At 40.3% G+C, this 27,782-nt stretch overlaps 1 long non-coding RNA gene across 2 annotated transcripts; it reads left to right on the top strand.

The window, feature by feature from the left end:
• Window positions 1-717: 717 nt before the first annotated feature.
• LOC122222444 lies at window positions 718-26,717 on the top strand. Of its 2 annotated transcripts, none has more exons than XR_006203760.1 (4): window positions 718-801; window positions 1,212-1,348; window positions 13,253-13,389; window positions 26,150-26,717. It is a non-coding gene; the product is annotated as an uncharacterized LOC122222444 (long non-coding RNA). The 2 variants fall into 2 exon arrangements; XR_006203759.1 differs by lacking the exon at window positions 26,150-26,717 and adding an exon at window positions 20,143-20,397.
• The last annotated feature ends 1,065 nt before the right edge of the window (window positions 26,718-27,782 follow it).

Raw genomic sequence — 27,782 nt, 5'->3', positions numbered from 1 at the left:
GACAAATTCCTAACCATGAATCTCTTCAACTGTGAAGTGGGGGAATAGTAGGACTGACCTTATAGGGTTGTTTTGGTAATTAAGGGCTAATGTTGACTTCTTTGCAATGGCAGATGATAAGCACGCAACAAATGGTATTCAGCCTCATTATTGTCATCATTGCTATTATCATCACTATCATTTAACAATGAGTGCTCTAGTCTAGCCTCAGCCTGGCTACTCTTCACATCCTCCTCACCTCCTCCCCTTGGGATGTGATTTGGTTGATAAAGATGGGAGCCTGAGGAAGACCTTGTGGACACCCCATCTGCCAATTGCCTTTTTCTGCTTCTTCTGTTAGGAGATGCTTTGGGTTTTTAGGGACTCTATTTATACAGGGATTATTTAGCATTTTTATTCTCTGAAGGTGCTGGCATAGATTCAGTCTGTAATTCTAAGGGAAAGGCGTTTAGCTGTGCCTTTCTTTGTTTGTCGGAACATTTCTGTAGATAAGCACCCTGCACAGTAAATAAACTGCATTGTTATTACATTGCCTAGCAATTTACCTGTAACAGACGGCTGTGCCTGCTATAATGACATGATAGCTAATCCATACCCCTGCATGATTTTATCTTTTACTGGAGGAGGCTGGCAAGTTTAAAGGGGACGCCCTCAAGGATCAGCTAGAGGAAACCAGTCCTGGTTTTAGTGAGTGAGGTTTTTTTTTTTTTTTTTTTTTTACAGGAGGTGTACCAAAAGTCCCGTGTCCGGATTTTGAATGAGTGCTTCATTTCAGGATCAATTACCTTAAGCTTCCCACAAGTAGGTTCTACCTAAAGCTTCTGTTTGATTTAATTAAGGAAGTCTCTCAGTCCTCAAGGCTGTGGTTAATACAAAAGATAATTTTTTTTTCCTTACTGCATTAGAAATTTTGGATATGTAAATAGCCTATCATCCAACTTGTCTCAAAAGGAACTAACAATTGCCTTTGGCAATCAGTAAATAAGCCTGCTTTCTTTTATTTAACTTCCTGTATGTTTTTTGATAGAGCCCTCAAAGTGACATTATTAGATCCAAAGGCAAGAACTATTTTAGAGCTCTATTAGTTTGACACTGCCTACCAAAACACCCAAACAATTTATAGTGTCACCATAATTTTCAATGTAAACTACAGAACTGGACTTTCAATTGTGCCTTGTTTCTTACGGTTTGCTGTTTGTTTTCCCGACTAGACTGAAAGCTTCTGGAAGAAAAGAACTGGGTTTGGACTTCTCAGGAGCCTGTGCCCCCTCCTGGAAAGGGCACAGACTTAGAGTTCAACCTGGGTTCAACTCCTGGCTTTTAGCCATTAACAGCCCTATGACCTTGGGTAAGTTACTTATTTTTCTATAATCTTTTTATTGTTGTCCCAAAGCTTGTTTAACATATACTTCAACCTTTTTTAGGACTCTTATTTACTAAAAATACTTTATATACAAATACATGCTTTATATACAAATACTTTATATACAAAATATATACATATTTTTCTAGTACTTTAATTACTTTTCTAAATGGTCTTGGATATCCTTCATGGCTTAAATATTACTGGCAGAGCGTCTAATAAGGAACAAGAATTGTTTCAAATTGGGGAAACTTCTCCTAGTGGTACCAATTGCTTTTCCCCCATTCATTCCTACCCAACCTCAGGAAAGAAAATGTGTCACTCCTCCTTGTGATGAATTAGGCAGGGAGGCTGCTTGCTGGGGGACTATTTATATCTCTCTAATCTATTTCTCTCCATCTCCAGCACCACCAATAGCTAACATTTATTGAAGGCTTACAGTGGGCCGTGTGCGCCCCAGGCGTGATCTCATTTAATCCCCACTAAAACCATTATTATTGCCATTTTACAGGTGGGGAATTTGAGGCTTAAAGGGGTGAAGCAAATTATCTAAGGTCACACAGCTAATTAGTGTTAGACGCAGGTCCAATCTCTCACCTGGACTAGTGTGGAGGACTGGTAAAGGGACTGATAACTGTCTTCCCAGCATCTTGCTTCCCTCCGGTCAACCTCTTCTCTACCTGGAAACAACATGAGCTTTTGTAAAAGAACATCCGAAACCTCTTCCACATCCTCCCTGTTCCTCCCCACCCCCATGTTAATAATCTGCACGATTTGGCTTCTGGCCACCTCCCCTGTCTCATGTGGTACCACCTTGCCCTTGCTCTCTGCCTTTTGTGACCTTCTGGGATCTGCTATCTCTCCTCTATCCTCAGAGTCTTCGTAGAAGTGGTTCCTTCTGGATGGAACTCCCTCACCCCCTTTCTTTGCCAGCAGGCCTAATCGTGCTTACTCACCTTTTCCTTCCCAGCCTTCTCCAGTGAAAGAAAGTGTATATCGCTCCTCCTACTGATGCAGAACACCCCTTGCTGGTGGGACATTTGTACCTCTTTGGTCCCTACTGGTCCTGCAACTTGGAGATCTGTTTGTTCCTGACCTCACATTAGGTTGGGTTCCCCTGTTATATGCTTCAGAGCAGCCTGTGCCTTTTCTTAATGGCACTGATCAGGATTTATAGTTTCAAAAATTTTATCTGTGTACCCCTTTGGTTAATGTCTATCTATACTGCTCTGATTGGAAGTTTTATGAAGACAAACATTGTCTCTTTTAGCTCATTTTGTATCCTCAGTATTTAGCACAATACTTGGCACACGGTATTATCATTTACTACGTTGAATAAAAGCTGAGCTTTAGAAACTGGGAAATGCTAATGATCAATCCTGGGGTGTCTTAGCCCTCTCCTGTTCCTGGAGGAGCAAGCAGCATGTGCAAACTGTATGGCCTCTGCACACACGTGTGTGTATGTGCGCGTCTCTGAATGTGGGTGTGGCATGCCCACATACACGCAGACTCACACAGGCACACACACACACAGAGGCACACACACACACACACACACACACACACACACACACCCTCTCTCTCCATTACAGGCAGCTGAACCAGGAAGGTGAAGAATATTTTTCATGGCGTTATTTTTATGATAATCTATTTCGATGGTTAATTTGGTTTAGGACACTGATTTATCACCAGTTTATAGATCTCTCTCTCTCTCTCTTTTTATTGTCCTATTTGAATTATAAGGATGGCATGTGTGAAATGGAACTTCTTGGCCTATTGTTCTGCTTCTCACGCAACCAGTGTAGTTCAGACAATAAAAAGATCTATAAAATTAATATATACACAGAGTGAGAGATGAAAGAGAGGGACAGAGACAGAGAAAATGGGTAATGCTTTGGAATTGGATACCACATTTATCTCTCTCTAGTGAAGTTCAGAATCAAAATTTACATGTGGGGAAGGCATAAATGAGGTATGAAGGTGTTGTCCTCTCGTGTGGAAAGAGGTCTAGTAATTTTAGCTTATCTATGTTGCTCAGAAACCATAGTTCCCTCTTGTTCTTAACCATTTTAAGGGCTTGTTGACTACTGAGATAACTAGAAATATGTGCTCCAAAGATGTGACGTTAAAAAAAATAAATACCAGGCCACCTGGATTATATAATTACTTAGTCTGCCAGGTACGTTCCAATTTTATCACCAACAGGCATCTTAAGTGAATATTTGCTTGTGAATTTTCTCCAGTGCCTGGTACACACCTGACACCTAGTAGGTGTTCAATAAATATCTGTCAAATAAAAGGATAACTGAAGAGCACTGAGGAGGTATGTCTGGTTAACTGATACCCTGAAGCACGATCCTGAGCTCACTGATTCTTCACCAGAGGAAGGACTGTGCCTCTTTCCCATCATCCCCTCTGGTGGCTGTGCCCCCTACTGTCCTTTTCCAGCCAACTTTTTTTTTACTTCTTTTGGCTCCTTGTCTCCCTCTAGGTTTTGTTACTCTTCCCACACTAGCTATTTATCTCCTCCTTTCAAAGGGTGAGATGGGAAAAATTCTAGTGCAGTAGTTGATCCTGAAAAAATGCCTTCTGCATGGAAAACAGACAACAGTTTTCCTACCTTCTAAGGAAGTATTTGAATGACCAGGTGGCAGTTCCCAGATGCGATTTCACTTGAGGTCCTTGGATTGACTATTTATTGCTACGCTCGAAATGATGGTTATTATTGTTACAAATATTATTATGCTGAGGAAGCCAGCTTGCAAGCAGAGACAGCTGCATTGTTTACAAACATAATTAATGAGGTGATTTTTAATATCAACAGCTCGGCACCAGCCTTTCTAAAGACTGTTTATGGCCTGGGCCACAGAGCCATTTGTAACTTCTACGGCACTTCTCCGACGGGGCCGCCTCCAAGAGTCATTTCCTTTGGCTGGTCCCTGGTTTATTTTATGAATGACAAAAATAAACCTCTCCTTGTTGCTGGTGAGAAATGGTTTATGTCTAGCGAGCCCACGTTCACCAGAAGATAAACACAGGAATACTTTTCTAAGAAGTGAAGGTACATTTCCTAGCAGCTAACTTCTGTATTTATACAATAGTCATCCAGCTAAGGTGGCGGTCCTGGGAGACTGGGAAGGAATGGCATATTCCATTTCTAAACATGGAAATGTTTTGTGTGGCATGATACTCTATAAATACCTGCAGTATATCAATACTCAGAAAAATAGCTTATACTTCAAACAGGCTTTCGACGGTCTAACAATTGAGGCCTTCTACATGACTGCAGACTTTTATTCCATTTAGTTATATTTGGGTGAAGGATGTGGACAAAAGATTCTCTCTCCTCTAAATCTGGCCTGGCCTGACATAGCCTTTCAAAATGGACTTGCGAGCAAGCCATTCTTCCTTGGTTAAGTATTAGGTGAGACTCATCTTTTTGTCTTTAGGTTTTCCATTCCACTCCTGATTTTGAACTTTGGTGGCTGGTGTACCCCAAATTTGAAGGATAAGTTTATTCTTATGAGATACCTACCATTGAATACCTTTCCAAGCAATTAGGAGAATGACTCTTCCACCTGCATAATAAAATATAAACTAATCATCCTTCTAGGCTCTGCTGTGTTGAAAAGCAAGAAATGAGTGTCAGTGTGTTTCCTGACTTGGTTCTTACATTTCAGAGGTTAGATGATTTAATAGTATGTTTAAACCTTTGTTTTCTCCTCCACAATTTCTAAGGGAGTTATTGTTATTCTATTCCCTCTTGACTAGGAAATTGCCTGGATATATCTGTTCAGTAAGAGGCAGTAAGATGGGAAGAGATACAAAAAGACTACAAATAATAAAAGTGACCCAAGATAATTAAAGTCAGCCATCTTGTATTTTTCTTGTAATTTTCAGGCAAATGCCTCTGAAACATAGTTTTATGATCCCAATTCCACATATCCTCGTTTATTACTTTAATCCACACTGGCTCTGGAGTGGATAATGAGAACTTTGTGAATAGCCCAGGTTTCATACTTTTAGGTGTTAAATAGGAGTGTTCATTTAATACAACTCCACACTTATTGAACATCTGGGGATATATACCCCCTACCCTCAGGGAACTTCACCATCTCCCAGAGGAGACAGAAACAAATAATGAAGATTCGTCTTTAAAAGTGCACTCTTCTAAAGAGAATTGTTTGTTTGATCAGTTTGACTGCTGGGATTTTCGTTCTGCTGATTATAGTAATGAGTAGAGAGGAGAAATGGAAGAGACCAGAGGGAACTAAATTGATTTATATAGGAAAGGACATGAAGCTACCAGTGGGACGGAAAAGAATAAATTTAGAAATTAAGAGGAGGGGTTGAGGGGCAGGGGTGAAGTTTGAAGGGGTGAAGTAAGAGGAAGACTTTGGGGGACCAACTGCCATGATATCTGGGATTCTGGGGGTCAGAAAGGTTCAATGAGAATTTTTATTTATTTTTAAAAATTGAGATATAATTTATATGAAGAGCAAATGTTAAGTGAACAGCTCAAAACATTTTTACATAGGAACATACTTTGTATCTGCCACCCATATAAAGATATAGGAATTTCCATCATTCCAGAGGGGTCTCTCAAACCCCCTCCCCATTGGTCGCCTAAGGGTGATCCTTATTCTGCTTCTTCTCCCTATAGAGTAGTTTCACATGTTTTTAACTTGATATATGTAGGATCGCATAGTATTTATTCTTAGTTTCCACCTCCTTACACTCAACGTTATGTCTGTGAGATGGAATTATACATGTTTTTGCAGGTTTCAGTAGTTTACTCTTTTTCATTCTCATGTAGTATTCCATTCTTTGACTATGCCACGATTAATTTGCCCATTCTCTTGTTAGTGGACACTCAGGTTGCTTCTAATTTGGGGACTATTTTGAATGATGCTGCTGTGAACATTGTTGCGTGTGTCATTTCTGTTGGGCATATGCTCAGGAGTGAGATTGCTTGACCATAGGTACATGTGTAGGCTTGCCTTTAGTTGGTCCTGCCAAATCATTTTCCAAGGTGACTGCATCAATTGGTGTCCCCCAAATAGTCTAATGTGCTCCAGTTGCTCCGCATCTTTGGTGACATGTGATGAGAACTTTGAGGAATTCTTTCTGGGCATCATGTGGTAGTTTCCCCCTTGGCTACCATTTGTGAGGCTTCAGGAAAGACCCAGAATTTGGAGTCAGATTTATAATGAATTCCTTGCATTCACTGCCAAGGGCAGCAATCCCAGGTTCCTTTGGGTTTGAATTTTGGCTTCTCCATTTACTAACTGTATTCTTAGGCAAGGTGTGTGTGTGTGTGTGTGTGTGTGTGTGTGTGTGTGTGTATGTGTTGCCTTCTGAACCTTTTATTGTTCATCTGCAGAATGAGAATTATAGAGGCACTGCATAGGGTTTTAATGAGGATAGAATGAGATAGTGCACAGGGTCAGGCATGTAATTTGTACTCAGAAAAATGGTAGCTTGTGTTACTATTAACAGAAGTGAGAAAATTCCAAGGGTAAGGGTTAAATACAGGGAGGATAGAGGTGAGAGACCTGGGCCAAATCTCCACATCCATTTGGAGTTTCTCCTTTCTTTCTTTTTTTTTTAATATTTATTTATTTATTTATTTATTTATTTATTTATTTATTTATTTGGAGAGAGAGAGACAGAGTAAGTGAGCACGTGTATGGGAGTACACAAGCAGGGGAGGGGCAGAGAGAGGGAGAGAGAGAATCCCAAGCAGGCTCCATGCTCAGTGTGGAGCCCAACACAGGGCTAGATCTCACAACTGTGAGATCATGACCTGAGCTGAAGTCAAGAGTTGGACACTTAACTGACCGAGCCAACCAAGGGCCCCTGGAGTTTCTCCTTTCATAGCCAACCTTTGAAAGTTTGGGGGTTTGATTATTCGAGGCAATAATTCCCTATTGCCAAAAGGCCTGTTCCCTTTTCTGCACCTAGGTAGGCAGTTGTGACTTGGCAGGCATTGCATTCTCAGGCTCAGCTTGTGCGAGACGTGGGTGTGCTAAAGCCATCCTGTCACATGACATCATCATCCACCATCACTGAGCAATTTTAGAAACAAGAGTTACAATAATTAGAAGTCTCTCCTCAAAGGATATTGGTAATATGCAAGGTAAGACTGAAGAGATAAACTTAAAAGAGAAAAATGAAAAAAAAAAGAAAAGGAAGCCTATTTAATTTTATGGTTGATGCAACTTGTTACATGTGTGTCCTGCCAGAATAAATCGGATCATCTGATTTTCAAATTGCCGGGTCTATTGTTTCAGAAATAGAGGATGTAAATAATTTCAGTGCAATCTCCCGGATCTGGACCTCTCTCATCCAGAACTGTTATCAGCATTAGCATAATTTATGGTGCTATCTAATAATGAAATCACTGAACACTGATTGTACAGCTTCTTAAAGCTATAATTATTGCTCATTAGGAATGGATTTCATATTGTTTGCTCCTGGCACATAACAAGTTATTGAAAGGGAAAAGTTGTCAGGAGAAGTGAGAAACCAGGGAAGGCACTCCTTTGGTTCCTGAGTATCCTCCCTGATAAATCCATGTGAGATTTTGTTTTTCGTAGTAGAGAACAACTGGCCACCCCAGATGCCATTTATTATCTTATTTCTTCTTTAAAGGAAATACCTTTAGCTTCACGTCATGTGTCGTTTTCAGTCCATGAGGTAATAAGAGTTCAGCAAATGTAGACTGAATGAGTGTGTGAAAAAAGGAATGTCTGAAGACAAAAGTCACAGTGACAGCATGTTACACTTGACCTTTGTCCAGCTCCCACCAAGCATTAACACAAGAACTGCCCATTAAGCTCACCCGAGAGGCCAGAGTTGGCAGTTTTTCAGGGGTGTTAATCTGAAATAAGTCTTAGTATATTCATCTCTGAACATCTTCAAGTGCATTTTTTAAACTTACACAAGCAAGGCTCGACTTTCCACTATAACAGATTTGAACGATACATATAATGTACCGAGTAAAATGTGGGCACCCCTTTCATTCAGTTTGGTTCATCCTCTTCCTGAGGTAATGGTCCTCAACAGTATACGTATCCTTAAACCCTGGTGTTCCTGGTTTTATTGAGAACTCATTGCTTATGATAACAGGGGGGAAAAAAAGGCTGCTTTTGTTGGCTAGCAAATCACTTCCAGATGGAGCACAGGCCTGGGGAAGGCTTGGTCTTTAACTCTAAAGATGGAGGTTTAGTTAGAGATTTCTGTGGAATACAATGGTTGGGAGAATTATACATTTCAGCATGGGAAGGAGTGGTAAAAACTACACCGTTTACAAAACAGATGCCACTGTCAATATGTTCATGCTTCTGGGAATGGGGAAAGAGACTTGAGTTCATTATGAACAGTGTCTTTAGCTTGTGATGTCATCCACTTCAACGGAATGTAGCTTGGCCTTGAGATTGGTATATTTTATTTGACCTTCATGGAATGAATGTGACTTTTGTGTTTGTCAATTAATCCAGCCTGGTGATTTATCCAGACCCAAGTCATATTTTGTAGCCTGGCTGCTTTGTACCCGATTCTAGCTTCCTTAGGTCTTTTGATATTAAACGTGAAAGTGCTAAAGAAATCAAATGAGTATTTCTTTAATAGATTCTTTTCCTTACTTGTTGATAACTGTGCTCTCTTTTCCTTAAATATCCTCTTATCTAGGGCCTTCTAGTCCCTGAGAGTACAGGGAAAATGTCAGATATGCAGAAATTAAAAAAAAAAAAAAACCACCCTTATTCTTTCACTGGAAAATTTCAAACTTTAGTAAAACTGTAGAAATGTTTAAATTGCCTTCCAATTTCTGAAAGAAATTGGTTTCCTTTAACGCTTAACGAGATAAACTGCAATTCGATTCAAGTCATTTTTCTGCCTCTCCTTGTTGACAATCTGAGCTCTGTTTTTTTGGTTTCCTCTTGCTTTCTGATTGACTTCAAGATTGCATCTAATCTTTTTATTCTATCTTGCACGAATGCAGCCTGCAATGTGTTGTGACAAGGAGCCAGACCTCCTATTAGCATATATTTATACCTTGCCGCACGCAAAGTGGTGCTCGGGGATTATTAAACCAGGCTGGAGCTCTGAAGGCACATAAAAGGCATCAGATTCACCCCTCCCCCTAGAAAACCCTCTATCCCAACTGTCTACTCACATGGAGATCTAATTGGAGAAAGGGATAAATGAGAGGAATCATAAAGAGCAGTTGTGGATAAAGTTAATATGATGGAGGAATTATCAGATAATCACTGATATGGGGGGGGGGATGTGAGAGATGATCATTGTCCTCAAAGGGTCTGGAGACACCTTGGAGGAAATTTATGGGCCATCCTGGGAATCAGTTGATAACATGGTCAAGTTAGCTTACTGAGGAAGGTACTAGAACATGGAGAGATCTGAGCAGAGGTCTGGGAATAGCTAGGTTGGAGGTATTTATGATTAGTAGGTTTCAGAATATGAACTCAGAGGGCCAGATACCAGGAGATGAAGGGACTAGAATTTCAAGACAGGGTCCCTTCTGAGGTGACTTGAGGAGAGGTGATAGGCAATATCTCTTCAGTTTCTATTTGTTTTTCCATAAATAAAAACGAACAGAGCAAACTCTGAACAACATTGGGATTGGTACATGCCTACATATTCTTTTGGTGTTCCAGTTTTCTTCCAGTAGGATTCATGGGCCCTCCAGGGTCTCAGAGTTTATGAATTAGTAACCTCTGTCTGCTATCAAGACTGGCAATGATCTGACATTAGTCATTCACACATGGGTTCGACCTAATTTCCACTTATGCTAACCATCCCACAGCACTTCTATTTTAAGCCTGTTTTCTCTAATTGCAGAAAGACAGCCTTTGTCTCCTCTGAAAGAAATTTTGAGCATTAGTAAAAAATGCAAGAGACAATTTGGGGGAAGGGAAGCTATTCTAATGATTTGTATGCTAAGGGATTGGTCTGGAAGAGGAAGTATTTTTCTCTCTCGATTCCCTAAGGTTCCTCTACTCCTAGGATGGTAGGTCCCAGTGACTGCTCTTGGAAATTTCTGAGTTTTGAGAAATTTTTCATTATGATGCACATCTCACAGTCTTGCATACATCTGTCTTCTCTAATTGTCTATGAGTACTCTGGGGAGGGTGATGATGTCTCATTCACCTGTGTTTTCCATTGACAACTGGTGTCCAATACACAGTTTTGGAGCTGTCCATCAGAGGCATCCCAGTTCATCCCACCTTCGTAACTTTAAATATTTTAGCTTTGAGATAAGAAGTTAGATCCAGGGTGCTGTTTGGGTTGTATGCCCAAGTATATTGGGGTGGGCTTGGCTTTACTTTGTTTTTCCGGGTGCTTGGAGTAGTGAGCTGACCCTCTCTGTTCTGAGGCCCACGGCCTAGCACAGCTGTCCCCAGCCCATGCCTGCTTGGTGTGAGGCAGACTCTTACTGCTGTCTGCCTTTCTCTGGCATCTATGACTCGGGCTGGCATGGGTCCCTTATTTGTCTCCTTCTTTTCTCCTCTGTTGTTAGATTCAGGACATAGTCTGGGCATAGGGAATAGTCAGAGAAGGGCAAAGAAATGACTTTGGGCCCAGTGTAGTGTAATTAGGTCTGAATAACTTATGAGAAAGGAACTCACAGTGTTGAGAAGTTATTATTTTGCTTTCCTTTGTATACATCTCCCTTGAGAACTCAAGGGCTGGAGGGGTGGCTGGATTAAAGCAGGATTTCAGGAAACTAAAAACTTGATTTGATTATATACAGGGACTTTATCAGGGACATATTTCCAGGCAGGAGAGGAATGACTAGGCAGATGACTAAATGTACTTGATTTTCTTTATTTAAGGCGGTATTTTGTGGAATCAAAACTTAAAATATGTAAAAATAGTGGATTTTAAGTAATAAGACTAATTTTATAAGCCACATGGGAACAATAAACTCCTTAGGCATTTGGGGAGTGGTATACAGAGAGGTCATAAGGTGAGAAGATACTTAAGTTCTTGCTTAGGGGGAGGATATAGATATTTATAAATGTTAGCTGTTATTAGGAAAAACCAGCATAGGTATGAATTTTATTCAGCTAGGGAAACTACCAAAATAATAACTATGGGATTATGACTTTTAAACAAGCAGAATAATATGTAAATTATTTAAAGGAAACCAAGGAAGAAGAAAAATAAGAAATAAAAGGAAAACACGGCAAACAGCACCAAATAAAACAGGAAAGTAAGTGTCAGTGTAACAATAATTACAATAAATAAGTTAATGTGACCAATCAAAATACAGAAAGTCAGATTTTTTAAAACTAAGATATAAAAGTCTAAGTACAAAAGGAATCAGAAAGATTTAAAATAGAGGATTGGAAAAAGATATCCCAGGCATATATGAAGCAAAGGAATTAGGAGTAGCATTTTTAATATCAGGGCAAATGGGATTTAAGGTGAAAAACATAATATAGGATAAAAAGGGACATTGTGTTGGTAAAGGAAATATAACATAATAATCATGAACACATATGCTGCTAACAATAAGATTGCAAAATATAAAAAGCAACAACTGACTTAACTAAGTCAAGACATAGATAGATCAACAATGATGGTTGGAACTTAAAAAACAAACAATAAATCACCTCTTGGAAACTGATGGAGCAAACAGATAAATAAGAGAAGATATAGGGGTGCCTGGGTGGCTCAGTTGGTTAAGCATCCAGCTTTGGGTCAGGTTATGATCTCTTCCTTTTTGGGTTTGAGCCCCATGTCAGCCTCTGTGCTGTGTGGAGCCTGCTTGGGATTCTCTCTCCCTATATCTCTACCCATCTCCCACACATTCTCTGACTCTCAAAATAAATAATTTAATTAATTAAAAAATTAAAAAAAAGAAAAAGAAAAGATATAGAACAAACATATATAATACATTCTTTTCAGGCCTGTGTGATGTAAATTAAAAAAAAAGTTTAATAAATTTTGAAGGCTCAATTCATACAGGTTATATTTTTTGACTGTGATGCAATAGAACTAGAAATTAATAATAAAAGGAAAGCTAGTTAATTAACTAACTAATCTAAATGGTAGGAACTAAAAATTACTATAAAAATTTGCCCACAGATTTTACATATGCAAATTGAAGAACTTTTTTTTCTATATGAAACCTGTGTCAATGTGAATTTTTTTAAATAATTTTTTTAAATGTTTATTTATTTGAGAGAGAGAGAGAGAGAGAGAGAGACACACAGAGTACGAGTGGGGGAGGGACAGAGGGAGAGGGAGACACAGAATCTGAAGCAGTTTCCAGCCTCCAAGCCGTTGGCACAGAGCCTGACCCAGGGCTTGAACTCATGAACTGGGAGATCATGACCTGAGGTGAAGTCGGACGCTTAACTGACTGAGCCACCCAGATGTTCCAGTGTAACTTTTTGTCCAGTCTCTGGTGAATTTGTTTTCTTTTTTTTTTTTTAAATTTTTTTTTTTTTTTTTTTTTTTTTTTCAACGTTTATTTATTTTTGGGACAGAGAGAGACAGAGCATGAACGGGGGAGGGACAGAGAGAGAGGGAGACACAGAATCGGAAACAGGCTCCAGGCTCTGAGCCATCAGCCCAGAGCCTGACGCGGGGCTCGAACTCACGGACCGTGAGATCGTGACCTGGCTGAAGTCGGACGCTTAACCGACTGCGCCACCCAGGCGCCCCAGGTGAATTTGTTTTCTGGTGTAGGGGGTGGAAGACTCTATAATGAATTAAATAATAATGGTTGGGAAAAAAGGAAACACTTTCTCCTATTTAGACATAACTCACATAGTTAGAAAAATTTTGGAAAATATGAAAAAATAGAGCATATAAAGCAGCTCCTTAACAGGTGATTTCTCTTAATTTTGGCATGAGGATTGGAAATACAGAGAAAGTGGAGCTGCATCCTTACCTGGGAGTGTGTTCTTAAGGAAGCTTTCTGAGGACCACAATATTCACATCAGAAACCATGTAGAACATCGAGGAGTCAAGAGGAAGATCATAATTCATAGGTACGTGTGGTTTATTCTAAAGAACCTTTAAGACAACCCCCAAAATAGGGTAAGGCTTGAATTCCAGGTATTTTGCTTTGTGAAGGACCATTGGTGTGGTCTGTATTTGCCTATTGGCTGGTGTGGCCAGGGTAAACATGGGTTATTTATTGAATTGAAACTTTTTAACCTAGGAAATCTGGGGTAATTATAATTGTTGGCATAATCAGTATAGTGGGCTGGGTTTCCTGGAAAGCCAACTCTGAATGGAGATTAGCATGTAAGAGGTTTATTTGAGAGTGCTCTTGGGGTCAATCATTGGAGAAGGGAAGGGGAAGGAAGAGAAGGAAGAAGGTGTGAGCAGAGGCAATGAAATGAAGCTTCAGCAGAGCAGATGTGATATGGGAGGTTTTGAAGCTGGGATAACCTTTTTGATTTGTCTTGAGTTGAGACTTGTAGGTTTCAAACAGTTATCAAATGAGTCTGTGCCTGAAAGAAAGAGTACATCAGCTTGGGTAAGGTGGCTCTTTTCAGCAAGGCAATTCCCATACTGAGTAATAAATCCTTCATTCCTAAAGGAGAATATGAATGCCACATTACAGTGTCTACCACCTTAGTGATGTAATTTTGGCTTTAAATTAATTGTTTGTTTGTTTAAAAAAGTGAAGGGTTGGAAGAAAATTCTGGGTTTAGTATGCATTCAAGAGTAAAATCCTTCCCAACCTAATACTTGCTCTTACTATGGGCACGCTGTAGGGGAAATGGCTCCTTGAACACGAATTGAAAGAACTGTGCTTTATAAACCTATAACACAGGGAGTTCTGGTATTATTTTCCAAGGATTCTCTTACCTGAATGTGACACTAAGGGTAGGAATTTTTTTTCCCCCTGTATGCAAGAGGGAAAACATGAAATGTTTCATAAGTGTTTCAGGTACTGTGTGTTTCTTTGTCATACCTTATGAGTTAGTTTTGAAAAGAATTTTAAAATTCCAAAGAATATTCTTGGACTTGTTTTTCACCTCAAGGATGATTCCAAAGTAAGAAGAAATATCTTATACCTCTACCCAGTCTCCCTACTTGTTCGCCCCACCTTAAACTGTGAGAACTCAAGGGAGGGAAAGGCAGAGGAAGGCTATAAGTAAGACCAAAAGTGTGGTGTTAGCAGGAGAAGGACAGGACAGTAAGGGCACTCTTCCAAGTAGATGATGGAAGTTGTTTGTCTTTGATCCTTTTTGGGCTGCCTTCTTGATGATACTTTTATCTTGATGACACCTTATGTATAGCTAAGATGTACACTAGTTTGTGGATACAGACCCCAGCAGTTAAAGCCTATGCCAGCAGGGCAGCCCATGTTCACTGAAGGCAGGGACTCAGCAGGTGGGTTCTGGGGCCAGACTGTCTCAGTTCGAATACCAGCATCACCTCCTGCTGACTGTGTGATTTTGGGCGAGGGGCTTAACCTCTCTGGTCCTTAGTTTTCTTGTCTATAAAATGGGGTTGATAATAATACCTCAAGGGTGTGTTGTTGAGAATTAAATGAATTAGCTCTGTAAAATCATTTTGAACATAATAAATACTTGAAAAATACTAGCTATTATGTGCCCTGTGGGGCCACCTTCCCTGTTGCCTGGGTTTCCTACCTTGACAGGTAACTTTAACATCCAACACAAAGCTCCTGTATACCCAAACCTTCCACTTAGAGTCAGATGTTCAGGGTCAGAATGTTTTTGGCCACTGCCTTCTCTGCCCATCATCTAAGCAAGTGTACAGAGGTGACCGTATATTCTTACTTCTTACATATATTCTAACACAAATAATTTCCCAGTTAACTAATCTTCACCCACAATTTTCTATCCTTATAAGGACTATTTCTATACCTAAACTACAGATGAGATCATTTCCATCTTTCCAAGTCTTATAATAAGATTAGAAGGTGGGATCTTTTTTCAAGTGTAGGTTTTCCCTTAAATATCTCCCTGCCTCATCTTGATTATCTTGGAAGATAAATTTTTAATGAAAAAAAAAAAAAAGAAAGAAGGCAGAAATTAAAGGTGGGGACTCTCATACCAGACCACTTTTTTTCCTGATACTTCACTCTTAATGATCCCTCAAGCCCTTTTCTCTTTTCCCGTCTCTCTTCTCTTTCTTCCTATTCTCCTTCAAGGAGGAAAGAGCCAAGCTGGAGAGCAGCCTGTGAGACCATGAAGAATGGAATTCATTTTCATCAATGGAAACAGAGTAGAATGAAAGATTTTAAAAAGCAGACATGGGAGCTGGTGATTTTGACCTCCTTTGGCCTCAAACCTTGAAGCTGAGGAAATGTACAAAAATATACTTTAGTTTTCAGTGACAATTTTATACTTGTATTAACATTTGGTATTATTTAGAGATAGAATTATTCCTTTAATTAGACTGTAGGTTTTTCCTCTGTAAAATATGTACCAATTAATTAATTAATTAATTAATTATTGAGCAAGTATATTTGTACCAGGCACCACCCTAAGTGCTGGAGATACAGTTGTGAGTGAACAAAAATAGACACCAAAGCTCTTATGGAGCTTATGTTCTTGGGAGAGGAGATAGTGAGTAGGTCAACAAATAGAACTTTGTTGGGTGGTGATAAGAAGGAAAAACAAAACAGTGATAGATAAGTAAATACAAAAAGAAGAAAATAAATAAGAGAAAGAACAGAAAATAAAGTGGGATGAGGGGACAGGCAGTGACAGATGAATGTAGGTGTGTGCTATTTTGGACGGGGTGCTCTCCCCAGACCTTTCTGAAAGGGTTTTACTTGAGCTGGGACCTGAACAGCACAAGGGATGTGGCTCTGGGCAAAGTGCATGGCAAATGCTTGACACTAAGTCTTTAAATTTAGTGATAATGGAAACATTAGTTTGATTAAAAACAACATTACTAAACTGAAAGAGATAAGAGAAATACAAACAAAAGTTTCTCTTCTCATTGTCACCAGGTGAACTTTGGGAAGGAATACCTAGGATTTCCCCAGAAACCAGATTTTCCCTGTGTATATGTCAGTCACATCCATGGCTAGGTGGTTAACATTCACAGGCCACTTCTTAGAACATGTTGATGACCATTACAATCTGAGAAAGTTCCTCTTTTCTATATTCATTCCTTATTCTACCTTGTGAGAGAATAAAATGTAAAGCTGAATATGACTCATCATTCTCAATGTTCCTATGTTTGGGTATGGAGATTCGATACCTAAGGCTTTTGTATTTGTTTGAAAAAAAAAAGATACAGGTCTTTATTTCTTCATTTTTAAAAAATCTTTATTTATTTTTGAGAGAGACAGATAGAGACAGAGCATAAGACAGGGAGAGAGGGAGTCACAGAATCTGAAGTAGGCTCCAGGCTCTGAGCTGTCGGCATAGAGCCTGACACGGGGCTCAAACCCACAAACTGCAAGATCATGGCCTGAGCCAAAGTTGGGTGCTTAACCAAGTAAGTCACCCACGTGTCCCTCATTTTTTTTAAAACTGGGTGCTTAACCAACTAAGTCACCCACGTGCCCCTCATTTTTTTTTTAAACTTACCATTCCAAATTACAGAAACAAAAAGGAACCAAATTGGTGGCATTGGAACTAGTCATTCCAGTGACTTTTATGGAAGTTCTTGTTTTATCTGTGTATAGTCTGTTCTAGGGGGGTACATAGATCTAGGATTTGTTCATCCTTCAAACTTACCTCCCTCCCTCTGGTGGCCACATTAACATCCGAAAATCCCCATGCCTTTCCATCAAAATCTCCCACAGGAGATAGAGGCCTTGCTGAGTTAAATTTTTATGGTAAATTCTCTTTGTATGTTTATATCTCATTATGCCTTGAGTTTTTACTGTGTTGTTTTCAATCATCCTGAACACATGCAACATAAGGCTAAATATTTTTTTCTGCTGTGATATTCATGCATCTATGAAATAAAGAGTGCAACCATTTGGGAATGGATGGACCTTTTAGATTTGCAGTCCAGACTCCAGTTTTATCTTTGGAGCAGGCAGCATGCCCAGTTTATGTTGTACTTTGTTTCTAGGCTGTTTTGCCTTGGCTGAAGTAGTTTTCAGTGGGTGAAAAAGCTTGTGCTGTACCTTCTTGCATGGAATTTTGCTTTCAAGGCCTATAAGACAGGGAAGAATCATCCTACCTTTCTACTCTATGGCCACCAGATGGGACCCATTCTAGTGATGGTCTGAGAGTGACAGGAGAAGAAACAGGTCTGAGAATCACAGAACAGAGGTGTTTGCTGCTGAAGGACAGGGTGGGCACGCTTTTATTATGCTCTGCCTTTTCTGATCTCTGCCCCAAGCTTCCACAACTTCCAACAAAGCTTTGCAAACCAATTTCATTTTTAAACATGTGTCCAGAGCAGGATCTCTGGTGGGTTTATAATAGTTCTAAAGATGTCTGCAGGATACAGAAGTGTGAAAAAGAAAACACAAGCGGTTGAAGCAGGTAAGAAAGCAAGAGAGAGTGAAGAAGCAAAGAGGATTATGAAACTCATCTCCTTTATATTCTCCAAATATATTTGAGGAGGATGATCCTTGAATAGGAGCAACACTAGTGATGATGGAGGCTGTGGTGGAGGTGGTGAAGGTGAAGACAGAGGTGATGGTGGAGGAAGTGGAGGATAGGGTGGTGGAGAAAGAGATGGAGGGGAAGGATGTGGTGGGGGAAGAGGAAGAAGTGGTACAAGGGGTTATGGAAGTGGGACAAGTAGTCAAGTTGGAGTTGGAGGGGATGGAATAGATAGTGGTAAAAACAGTGGGGTTGGAGGCCGTAGAGATGGTGGTGGAGGCAGCGACGATATGAGAGGTGGTAAAGGTTATGGTTGAGGTGTTGGAGGAGATGGAGATGGTAACGAAGGTGGTGCAGGTGGGGTGGTGGCAGGAGAGCTGGTGGAGAAGATGGTGGGGGATAACAGAGGCGGTGGAGGTAGTAACCAAGAAGGCGAAGGAAGCGTTTAGTGGAGTTTGTAGAGGAGGTGAGGACATTGGTGGAAATGGCGATGGAAGTGAATATTGTATTGGATATGATGGAGGATGCCGAAGGAGCGGTGCAGGAGCTTGTGGAGGTGGTGGAGGCAGTAGAACCGACTGGGTTATGTAAATATCCAATCCTAACAGAAGGCAGAGTGAAACACATGCACCGATGCATGGGACAACAAGCAGCCGTTGTCTTAAATGCTTTTTTAAAAAAGTTTATTTATTTCTGAATGAGAGAGAGAGAGAGACAGAGAGACAGAGAGACAGGGAGACTGAGAATCCCAAGCAGGCTTTGGGCTATGCGCATAGAGCCCGATGCGGGCTTGAACTCATAAACCATGAGATCGTGACCTGAGTTGAAATCAAGAGTCGAACGCTTAACCGACTAAGTCACCCAGGCTCCCCAAGCAGCCATTTGTAATAATTTTTTTTTTATGTTTCTACAGAGGGCTCTCAGATATTTTCTTTATTAATTGCATAACTTTTTACCTTTGAGTCTAAAATTCTTATTTTCTTAAATGACTCAGACAGCAGTTGAACAACATTAATGACCATTAATTCTCTCCTGCCTTTCATGTGCTAGACTGGGTCAAGCATAGGCAATCAAAAGTCAAAAATACTTAGTTCCTGGGGTGCCTAGGTGGCTCAGTCAGTTAAGCGTCTGACTTCAGCTCAGGTCATGATCTCAAGATTTGTGAGTTTGAGCCCTGCATGGGGCTCGCTGCTGTGAGCACAGAGCCTGCTTCAGATCCTTTGTCCTCCTCTCGCTGCCCCTCCCCAGCTCGTTCTCTCTGTCTCTCTCAAAATAAATAAATAAACTTACAAAAATTAAAAAAAATACTTAGTTCACTGTTTTCATTGAGGAAATAGACCTATTAACAGACAATTATAACATAGTGAAATTAAATGAAATGATAGAGTTGTTAAATGTCTAGAGAGGAGTGATAGATAATCAAGGTGGGTAGTGTTGGGGCCAAGGGAAGCTTCTTGGAACAGGTAGCACCATAAGGATGAGAGAATTGGAGATGGGTTGGGTGAAGGGGAAGATGAGCATTAGTGGTGAAACTGACTCTCTAAATGACTTTCCTTCCTGTCTACCTGGGTATGTTAAGTTCCTTGCATTATCTTGGTGTTTAGAATCAGGTTTGAAAGTCTCCATGGATGCAAAAAGTAAATCATAAGTGGCATTGGGGTCTTCGGGTCCTTAGTCACGACATGTTCAGAAGTAGAGATATCAGTATGAATCTCAGAGCTGGTGCCATCAAATTCTTCAACCCCACCCATTCGCTGAGCTTAAGAAGTGAGTGGGAAGACAGAATTTGAATAGTTTTTCCTATCAGAGGAAGCAGGACAAACAGCACTTGGGCTGTGATGGGTGGGCGGGCAATCATGCAGTATGTGTGTAGAAGATGGGTGGCTTACTCAGAGAAGACCTGATATTCAAGAAAAAGTCAGCCAGAAATATGAGTCACTCATTAGCCTCTTTAAAAGGTGGAACATGCCAAGGCAGAGAATGGAAATAGACTCTTTTATTAGCTTGGATTATGATGTATCCTTAGATATAACATGTCTCTAGCAATGAAAAAAAAATTCTCCAAAAAAACAATGCACACATCTCCTTGACCCAGTTAAAATGTACAATATTTTAGAGAGCAAGCAGATAACACATGGTTTGGTCAAAGGAATGAGTCGATAAGAATGCATGAGATATATTTGAATAGAGAGTTTCAAAGGTTATTTTTAAATAGAGAACTTATTAAAGTCTATGAAATAGGCTTCAGAAAATTGAGTTCCTGGAGTGAATACTGCAAATGACTATTCAGAGACCATGAAGAGTGAGCTTTCAGACCTACCCCTCAGCCACAAGTTACCCGGCAAAGGAGGAGGAGCGAGGAAGAGGTCAGTGCATCTTCGTGCCATGGTGCCTCCACAGTAAACCAAAAGAATGCACCAAGGAAGCTGAATAGTGGCTTGGTGCTGTTTATGCAGAATTTCCAAATCAGAGAAGGCAGATCCCTTATCCAAAACTTGGTGCGTTGGCCCACCTACCCTGGAAAGCAGGCTATGGATTGCCCCAGATAAAATACTAGATGCTGACCTCTGAACCACTTATTTAAATTCATTTCTGGCTTATTCTTTCCAAATAGCAATTGAGTTTGACTATTGTGTTCAGCCATCTGCAGCCCATGTTTATAATTGTTCATGCTATCATTGTCTCTGAGATTTTCCTAGTTAATATTATTAAGGGTGGATATATGATTTCCTGGGTGGTTCAACTCACTCTTCTGGTCTGTTTTGATAAGAAAGTGCCTACCTGCTGCACCAAGGGGCTTTCACTGGCATTTTAAATTTTTGCTTGTGAGGAAATAATATAGGAGACAGAATCACTCTACTGGTTGCCTTTCGGATATAGAATTCTGTTTAATTTGCAAAAACTATTTATAAATTCTAACTATTAACTCAGCCTTTCTTGCTGGCCTCACAAAAGCAGCTCTTAGGAAATAAAGCATTTGGGACCCAATGGGAAAGATTCCAAGCTTGTTCTGCCGAATCTCCTGAGTTATCCTGAGTGCCACCTGAGATTTTGGGATTTTTCTATTAAGAAGGGGAGGGAGAGATTGGCCCCATTTGGAACATAGATGATAGGGAGTAAATAGACTTGTCTGTTTTTCAAAGATAATTGCGGGTTATGAAACAAAGCTAAGTAGGCAGCAAAATCCTACGCAGATTACAAAAGACATTTTACATCTCTGCGTTAGCACACGTAATTTTAGGCCCCGGAGCAATGTCTGGTGGACCAGTTGAACGTGCTAGGGCAATTGTTTAATCAATCCAAGGGAAGGTTGGAATTAGATCATGGATTATAGATTCCTAGAACTGGAAAGGACTTTAGAGATTTTCTAAGCAACCCCTTTTGCTTACTACTGAGGAAACGAGCTCAGAGAACCTTGGCTATTTTAAGTGATGATCAGAATAGCTAAAGCTTAGATTTCCTGATCCCTAGCACTGTGCTTTGACATGAGGTCAATTGGACCTCAATTAATGGACTGCTGCCTTCATTGTGGATGTTCCCCAGAACATATGTCATGGTAGCAGGTGACCCCTCACAGCTACTCCTGCTATTCGGTGATCACAAAACATCTTGCTCTCATTTGTTTTGGCTGCACCTCGCTAGGAGGGCAACATGCTCTGTATGGAGGGATCCACAAAGCCTTGCTCTGCCATTTGTGTGAGGGACGGTCACGGGGAACTTTGAGATCTGGTTCCCCGGCTGCTGGTTTCCGCCAAAAACTCTCTTTTCCTGGGATTCTTTCTCACACTAAGGGGAAAAGTAGCCAGCTCTAGGATTTCTGCTTTGCTGAAACATTAAGACTTGCAGAAGTCTTGATCAAGTTAGTCAAACTCTCTGAGCTTTTGTTTCTTATTTGTAAAATAAAAATAATAATTCACGGGGTTTGTGCCACATGTAGTCCTGAGTGCAAGGGAGGCATTTAATAAATGTTTGTTCTCAGGGTGCTTGGTGGTTCAGTTGGGTAAGGGTCTGACTTTGGCTCACGTCATGATCTCATAGCTCATGGGTTTGAGCTCCGCGTCGGGCTCTGTGCTGACAGCTCAGAGCCTGGAGCCTGCTTCAGATTCTATCTCCCTCTCTCTCTGCCCCTCCCCTGCTCATGCTCTGTCTCTGTCTCTCAAAATAAAATAAACATTAAAAAATATCCTGAAAAAAATGTTTGTTCTCTCTCTTGCTTGTATAATAAAATTTCTGAATATGCTGGTTTATGATTAGTTCAGGGAAAATTATCCTAACTGCTTTTTTTGTTTACAATGATAACACATATTCATTGTAGAAAATCAACAATGTTGAAAATTATGAGGTTCCCTGAACGCCTACCATCCAGATATAACTATTTTGCATACTTTTACAACACTGTTCCAGTCATCTTTCTATTCATCTATGTATATATTTGTATTTATAATTTTACCTAAAATGAAATCACAGTACAAACACCCTTTTGCAATCTACTCAGCAAGAGGTCAGTTCAAAGAAGATGCTGGTAGATATTTTCTGCCAGATCTGGGGTCATTTTTAGTCCCAAATGTAGAACACAGTGGATGACACAATCTCATCTCACAGATTAAAACTTTACTATGACCTGATTTGTATTCCTCTCCCCAGGAAAGAGAGAGAGAAATGCCACTGAGTGTATACAATGTCATTTCTGGCATTTGCAAAAATAATGTGCCAACCAAGGAAGTCTGCTTTTATTTATCTTAATAGAAGGTGGGGTAAATAAATGGTGTCTACTCCTAGTCTCCTTGCAGTCCCTTGATCTCCTCAGTTTGACCCTTCCCCTGTCTTCCACAGGACTCATCCACAGGAGGGCACAGACTGTTGTGTGCTTTAGCCCATTGGGTCTTGCTGACCTGGAGCTAAGGGCAACCGTTGTTTTTGTTTAGACCAATCCCCTTGATGGCCCAGTGGCTTCCCCTGTGAGACAGAGTGACATTAGCCATGCTCTATCCTTTACCTGCCTCTCAGCTTTATCTGTGTTCTCCGTTTCTTTGGGCCCGTGCTTGTGGTTACCTGCATGGTAATTTAGCACCAAACATTAAGAAGGCATGCAGACCAATTCTGCCATGAGTTTATAACCTAATATTGTGATGTGTCCATTCACATCAGTACTCATTAGTAGAAAATGCAACTAATTGAAAGTCTTTGGGTTTTGGGAGAATTGGATCCTACTGAGGAGATGAAAACCTTCAGTATTATAACCTTATATAGGAATATCATACCGACACGGAAAGGTTCTTACTCACGAAGGGAGGATATTAATCTTCATGTGGTCCCAGCCCGCCAATATCATAAGCAGGGCCTTTTTTACACTTGGAGATCTCGTGACTAGAGTCAGTAATTTCAAAGTAACATTTCCAGGCTGTTTTGTGTTTTTCCGTAATTGGGCTGAACTCTCTCCCAGAATCTGAGTTCAGAGCTTCTTTTCTTATCTCCTGTCTGCTCACCACAGGAATCTGCACAGATTAATTAGTGCCAGATGTATTGAGGTGGTTTTGTTAGGTAGCTTTCTTCTAGGAAGAGGTGGGCTGAGTACACCCACTCATTTCCCACCATCTCCAGAAAGAGCAGTTTATAACTATGACTCTGATGCAGGGCTTCTATGACCTAAAGATGAAAGGCTCATCACCAATCTTATCTGCTCATCAAAAACCAGACAGCAGGGGTGATATGCAATCGAGGCTCACTGGCACCTCTAATGCCTGTCCTGAGAGGGTTCTGCCAGGGTCTGCTGTGGAGATGAAGGCACTTTGGAGCCACATGGGTGGTTCTAGAACTTCTGACCTTCTTGTGCCAAGTTTCTATCATAACTTAAGATTATTTGGATGTGTTCTCATTAGGAGTAATAGTAAATTTGAAGGAAATATAATATCCTTAAGTTAGAATTTTAGAGTTTTACTTTTTCAAGCTTGTCCAACAGAAAGCTTCTAATCTATGTTGTCTCTGACATCTAAAGAGGGTGTGTGTGTGTGTGTGTGTGTGTGTGTGTGTGTGTGTGTTTATTCATTGATTACTTTATGCTTTATCCCTATAGATTGAGAATTACTGCATAAGATGATAAGATGCTCTGGGGAGCCAAAAGGGAAGTAGAAGGCATAGATCTTTGCCTTGGAAATTCTGCAGGAAAATGAAATGGGCTACCCATATATTTGTATTCATGTGTGCTCATAAATGGACAACCTAGAACTTCTATTTCTAAATTCTGAAGGAAATCCATGACTAACATGTCTTGTCTATGACTGAAAGATTGGTGCTACTTTGTAATTGAATGTACTCATCTGTGAGGAAGCTGAATTTGACTCGGACATGTCTAAATTTCTGTTGTGCTCCTTTACCCTTGGTTAGCAGTGAGGCTAACAAGTTACCCAGGGGTCAAGAGAGGAGAGCTAGCTTGTCCCAGAAAATGTAGACAGAAGTTACTTTGTGTGCTAGATATTTTCCATTTTTTCTCCAGGTCTACTCTCCATCCTTCTACACCCACTGATTACGTTGGTGGCTCCCTTGACCTCTGTCTTCCAGTGGGTTTGACAGTAGGAGGCATCTATGGTATACTGGAAGGCAGGAAAGGAATAAGGTCAGGGTATTTATTCTCTTGATTCCCTTCCTGCTAGGTTGCTGTGGATTGGCTGTGTCCATCTACCTATGACACAGCTCCTGTCAGAAAGTTCTTCCTCTCTACAGACTAAGGTGGATGCTTCCTCCTCTTGCCCTTTCAGCTACAGGGAAGTAACAGCTCCCTGCTGTTGCTAAACCTAAGGCTGGTTTCCTTACATTCTGCCCCTCTTTGTAAATAATCCATTTATTAGACTTTCCTGTGTTACCATGTTTGATGTGCCATCTTTTTCTTCATGGATCCAGACCTATAACACTTGATAAACATTTAATCCCTCAATGACAAAGAACAGAAGCTCATACACACTAGCTCAAGTACAAAGTGAATTTACTGAAAGGACACAGGGGAGGTAAAGGACAAATACCAAATCATCTGGAAAATCAGTTTCCAAAACCATTTCTTCAGTCTGGTGGGACTATGTCTAAATCCGTTTTCTTCTGCTGCTTTCTACATATTGACATTGTCTTTCTGTCTTATGGATTTTTTCCCCCACTTTGGCCATGGTATAAACTCTGGCATTGACCCTCTTTAACCTTTCAGTTCAGGGAATCCTCACCATTTAACTGTTTCTCAGTGTCCTATTTCCAGGGTCCTGCAAGAGAAATTCAGAGTGGCCCAGTTTGAGTTAGGTCCATTTATGGTCCATTCACGTGTGTTGGAGAATAGGGGCACACAGGACTGCTCTTTTCCAGGGATGTGAACTTTCTTTCCTCCCAGAAAGGTGTGTGGTTGGGGCAATTGCAAGCATCTCTACATAGTACAGTGAGTCAGTCTTGTGAAGAATATCTGATTCAAACCCCAGGTAAGAGTGTTGGTTAATTACGTCCTTAAGTCATTTGGAAAGGCAGCTTATCTGCTTCATTCTTTAAAAATTTCAGTGGAGGTGTAGCAGGATTCTCTCACAGAGAGTCATGACACCGAGGCTTTTCTTTCCAGGAAGCAACTTTATTTGTTCCAGCACTGTTCAGTTGGGTTCGTACTCGAAGAACTGAGCCCTGAACACCACGTGACATAGTTTTTTATACATTTTCTATTTCTTTGTCTCTCATATATGGTAACACACAAATATGCAGTCTGATTAAGTGGTCTCATGTTACAAGGTCATGAGGGGTGTTGTCACTCAAGCCAGATTGCCTTGAGTTTTTGTTTTTTGTTTTCCCTTAGAGAAGGGACCCTACCACAGAGAGTTGCTTGGATGGCTCAGACTGTTGATTGTCTGACTCTTTATTTTGGCTCAAGTCATGATCTCATAGTGGTGAGATGGAGTCCTGCCTTTGACTCTACACTGGGGCTTAAGATTCTTTCTCTCCCCCTCCTCTGCTTATGTGCTTTCTCTCTGTCTCTCTAAAATTAAAAAAAAAATTTTTTTCCAGTGGAAAGAAATTCAGTAATTCCATAAACCTTGGAGGAGAACTCTTTTGATGATTGTTTTTCTGTATCTAACCTGCTGTGGACTTTGCTCATTTATTTATTTCTTCTTTCCTGCCTTTAATGGTAACCAACCCACTGTTCAGTGTGACACTAACAGACTCCTTCTTGGTAATTATGATTGAAAGTGATTAATGAGATACAGAAATAATGCTGATCTTTCTTTAGGATCAACATTATATCCTTGCCACTGCCATTGCCATGACCCAGGATGGCCAGGAGACTTGTCGTGTACCTCAAGGATGCCTGGACCAAGGAGCCGGTGTGGGTCTCACCCTTCACCATTGGGGGCCTTGCTATAATTCTGCCCGCTGTCAGCCCCTTCACCAAATATGCCACCATGATCAACCAAGCTATGCCCTACAACTATCCAGCGCCCCTCTGAGATGATGGGAATAGGTCCAACATGGCCAGCTAACCCCTAGGACCTCCAGGGCTCAGTGTTGGCGTGGCTGAATTGAGAGCACCTCTGGAGACATGGAGGACATTTCCTCCCCTGTGGCCAGTAAAATGTGAAAAGTGACCCCAGGAGGAAAAAGGATAAACATATCATATTTGGGGGTAAGCCTGTATTACTATCAGCTTTTCAGTCCCCACTTAGATATGAGCAGAAAACCAAAGATGACAAAACATCTGAGGAAGGCCCCTAACATATGAGAGAGAGGTTCAAACAGAAACAAAGCAACTTGGAAGAAACAGAGACTGAACAGGAGAAGAAAATTAAAAAAATTAAGGCCTATTATTAATGTGGGGAGATGAGAGAAGATATGGCCCACATGAAATAGGAAAAGAATACTATTTACCCATGAAATAAGAAAGAATACTATTTAAAAAGGAATATTTAGTGGATAAAAAAAATAGACTCTTAGAATTTAAAAATATAGCAAAAATAAAAAACTCACTAGAAAGATTGAAGAAAAGGTTGAGTAAATCTCCCTGAAATAAAGCAAAAATAGAAGGAGATGAAAAATAGAGGATGAGATATTAATAAAAATAATTTTTAAGGACAGTTTGAGAAGTCCAACATCTGAATAACAAAAGTTCCTGAAGAAGGAAACAGAGAAGAAAGAGAGGAGAAATTCGTCAACCAAATGATTCAAGAAAAATTGCTCGGGAAGAGTATAATCTTCCAGACTGAAAGCATTCATTAAGAACCCTCAAAATGGATAAAAATGGACTCACACTGAGGTCTCCTTATTATGAGATTTCAGAATATTGAGGACAAAGAAAATCCTACAAGCTTTTAGAAAGATAAAAAGTAGGTCATGTAAGGTATTGGGATCAGTGACTTTAGACTTCTCAAAAGCAAAATTAGGATGTAGAAAACATAGCAATATGCTTTCAAATTATTGCCAACCTAGGATTTGATACCTATTCAAAGTATCAGTCAGATGTGTGTGTGTGTGTGTGTGTGTGTGTGTGTGTGTGTGTGTCGGGGGGAACCTCCAGACATACTAATTCTCAAAACTATTTCCTTCCCACAGACCTTTTTAAAGGAAGTGACTGGTAGATATGTTCCATGAAAATAAAGGTGTAAGCTAAAAAAGAGCTACATAGGAGACACAGGAAGCTGGGAGCAAAAGGAATTCCCAGAAGGACAGTGAAGGGAGACACCAGGAAGACAGTGAGTGTACCAGGCATAGAGGTATGGAACAGATCAGAAAGCTCCAGACACACTTCTTCAGGAAAATGAAATTAATAGACTCTCCTGTGTGTTGAAAGTCTTGAGAAGGGATTTAGACAACTGTCAAAGATAGGTATTAAATTAGTGATAAGTATATAGAAAATGAAGTAAATGAAG

This window comes from Panthera leo, chromosome B3, assembly GCF_018350215.1.
Source record: "Panthera leo isolate Ple1 chromosome B3, P.leo_Ple1_pat1.1, whole genome shotgun sequence".
NCBI lineage: Eukaryota > Metazoa > Chordata > Mammalia > Carnivora > Felidae > Panthera > Panthera leo.
The sequence above is the reverse complement of the archived record's forward strand: the minus strand, read 5'-3'. Positions and strand labels throughout refer to the sequence as shown.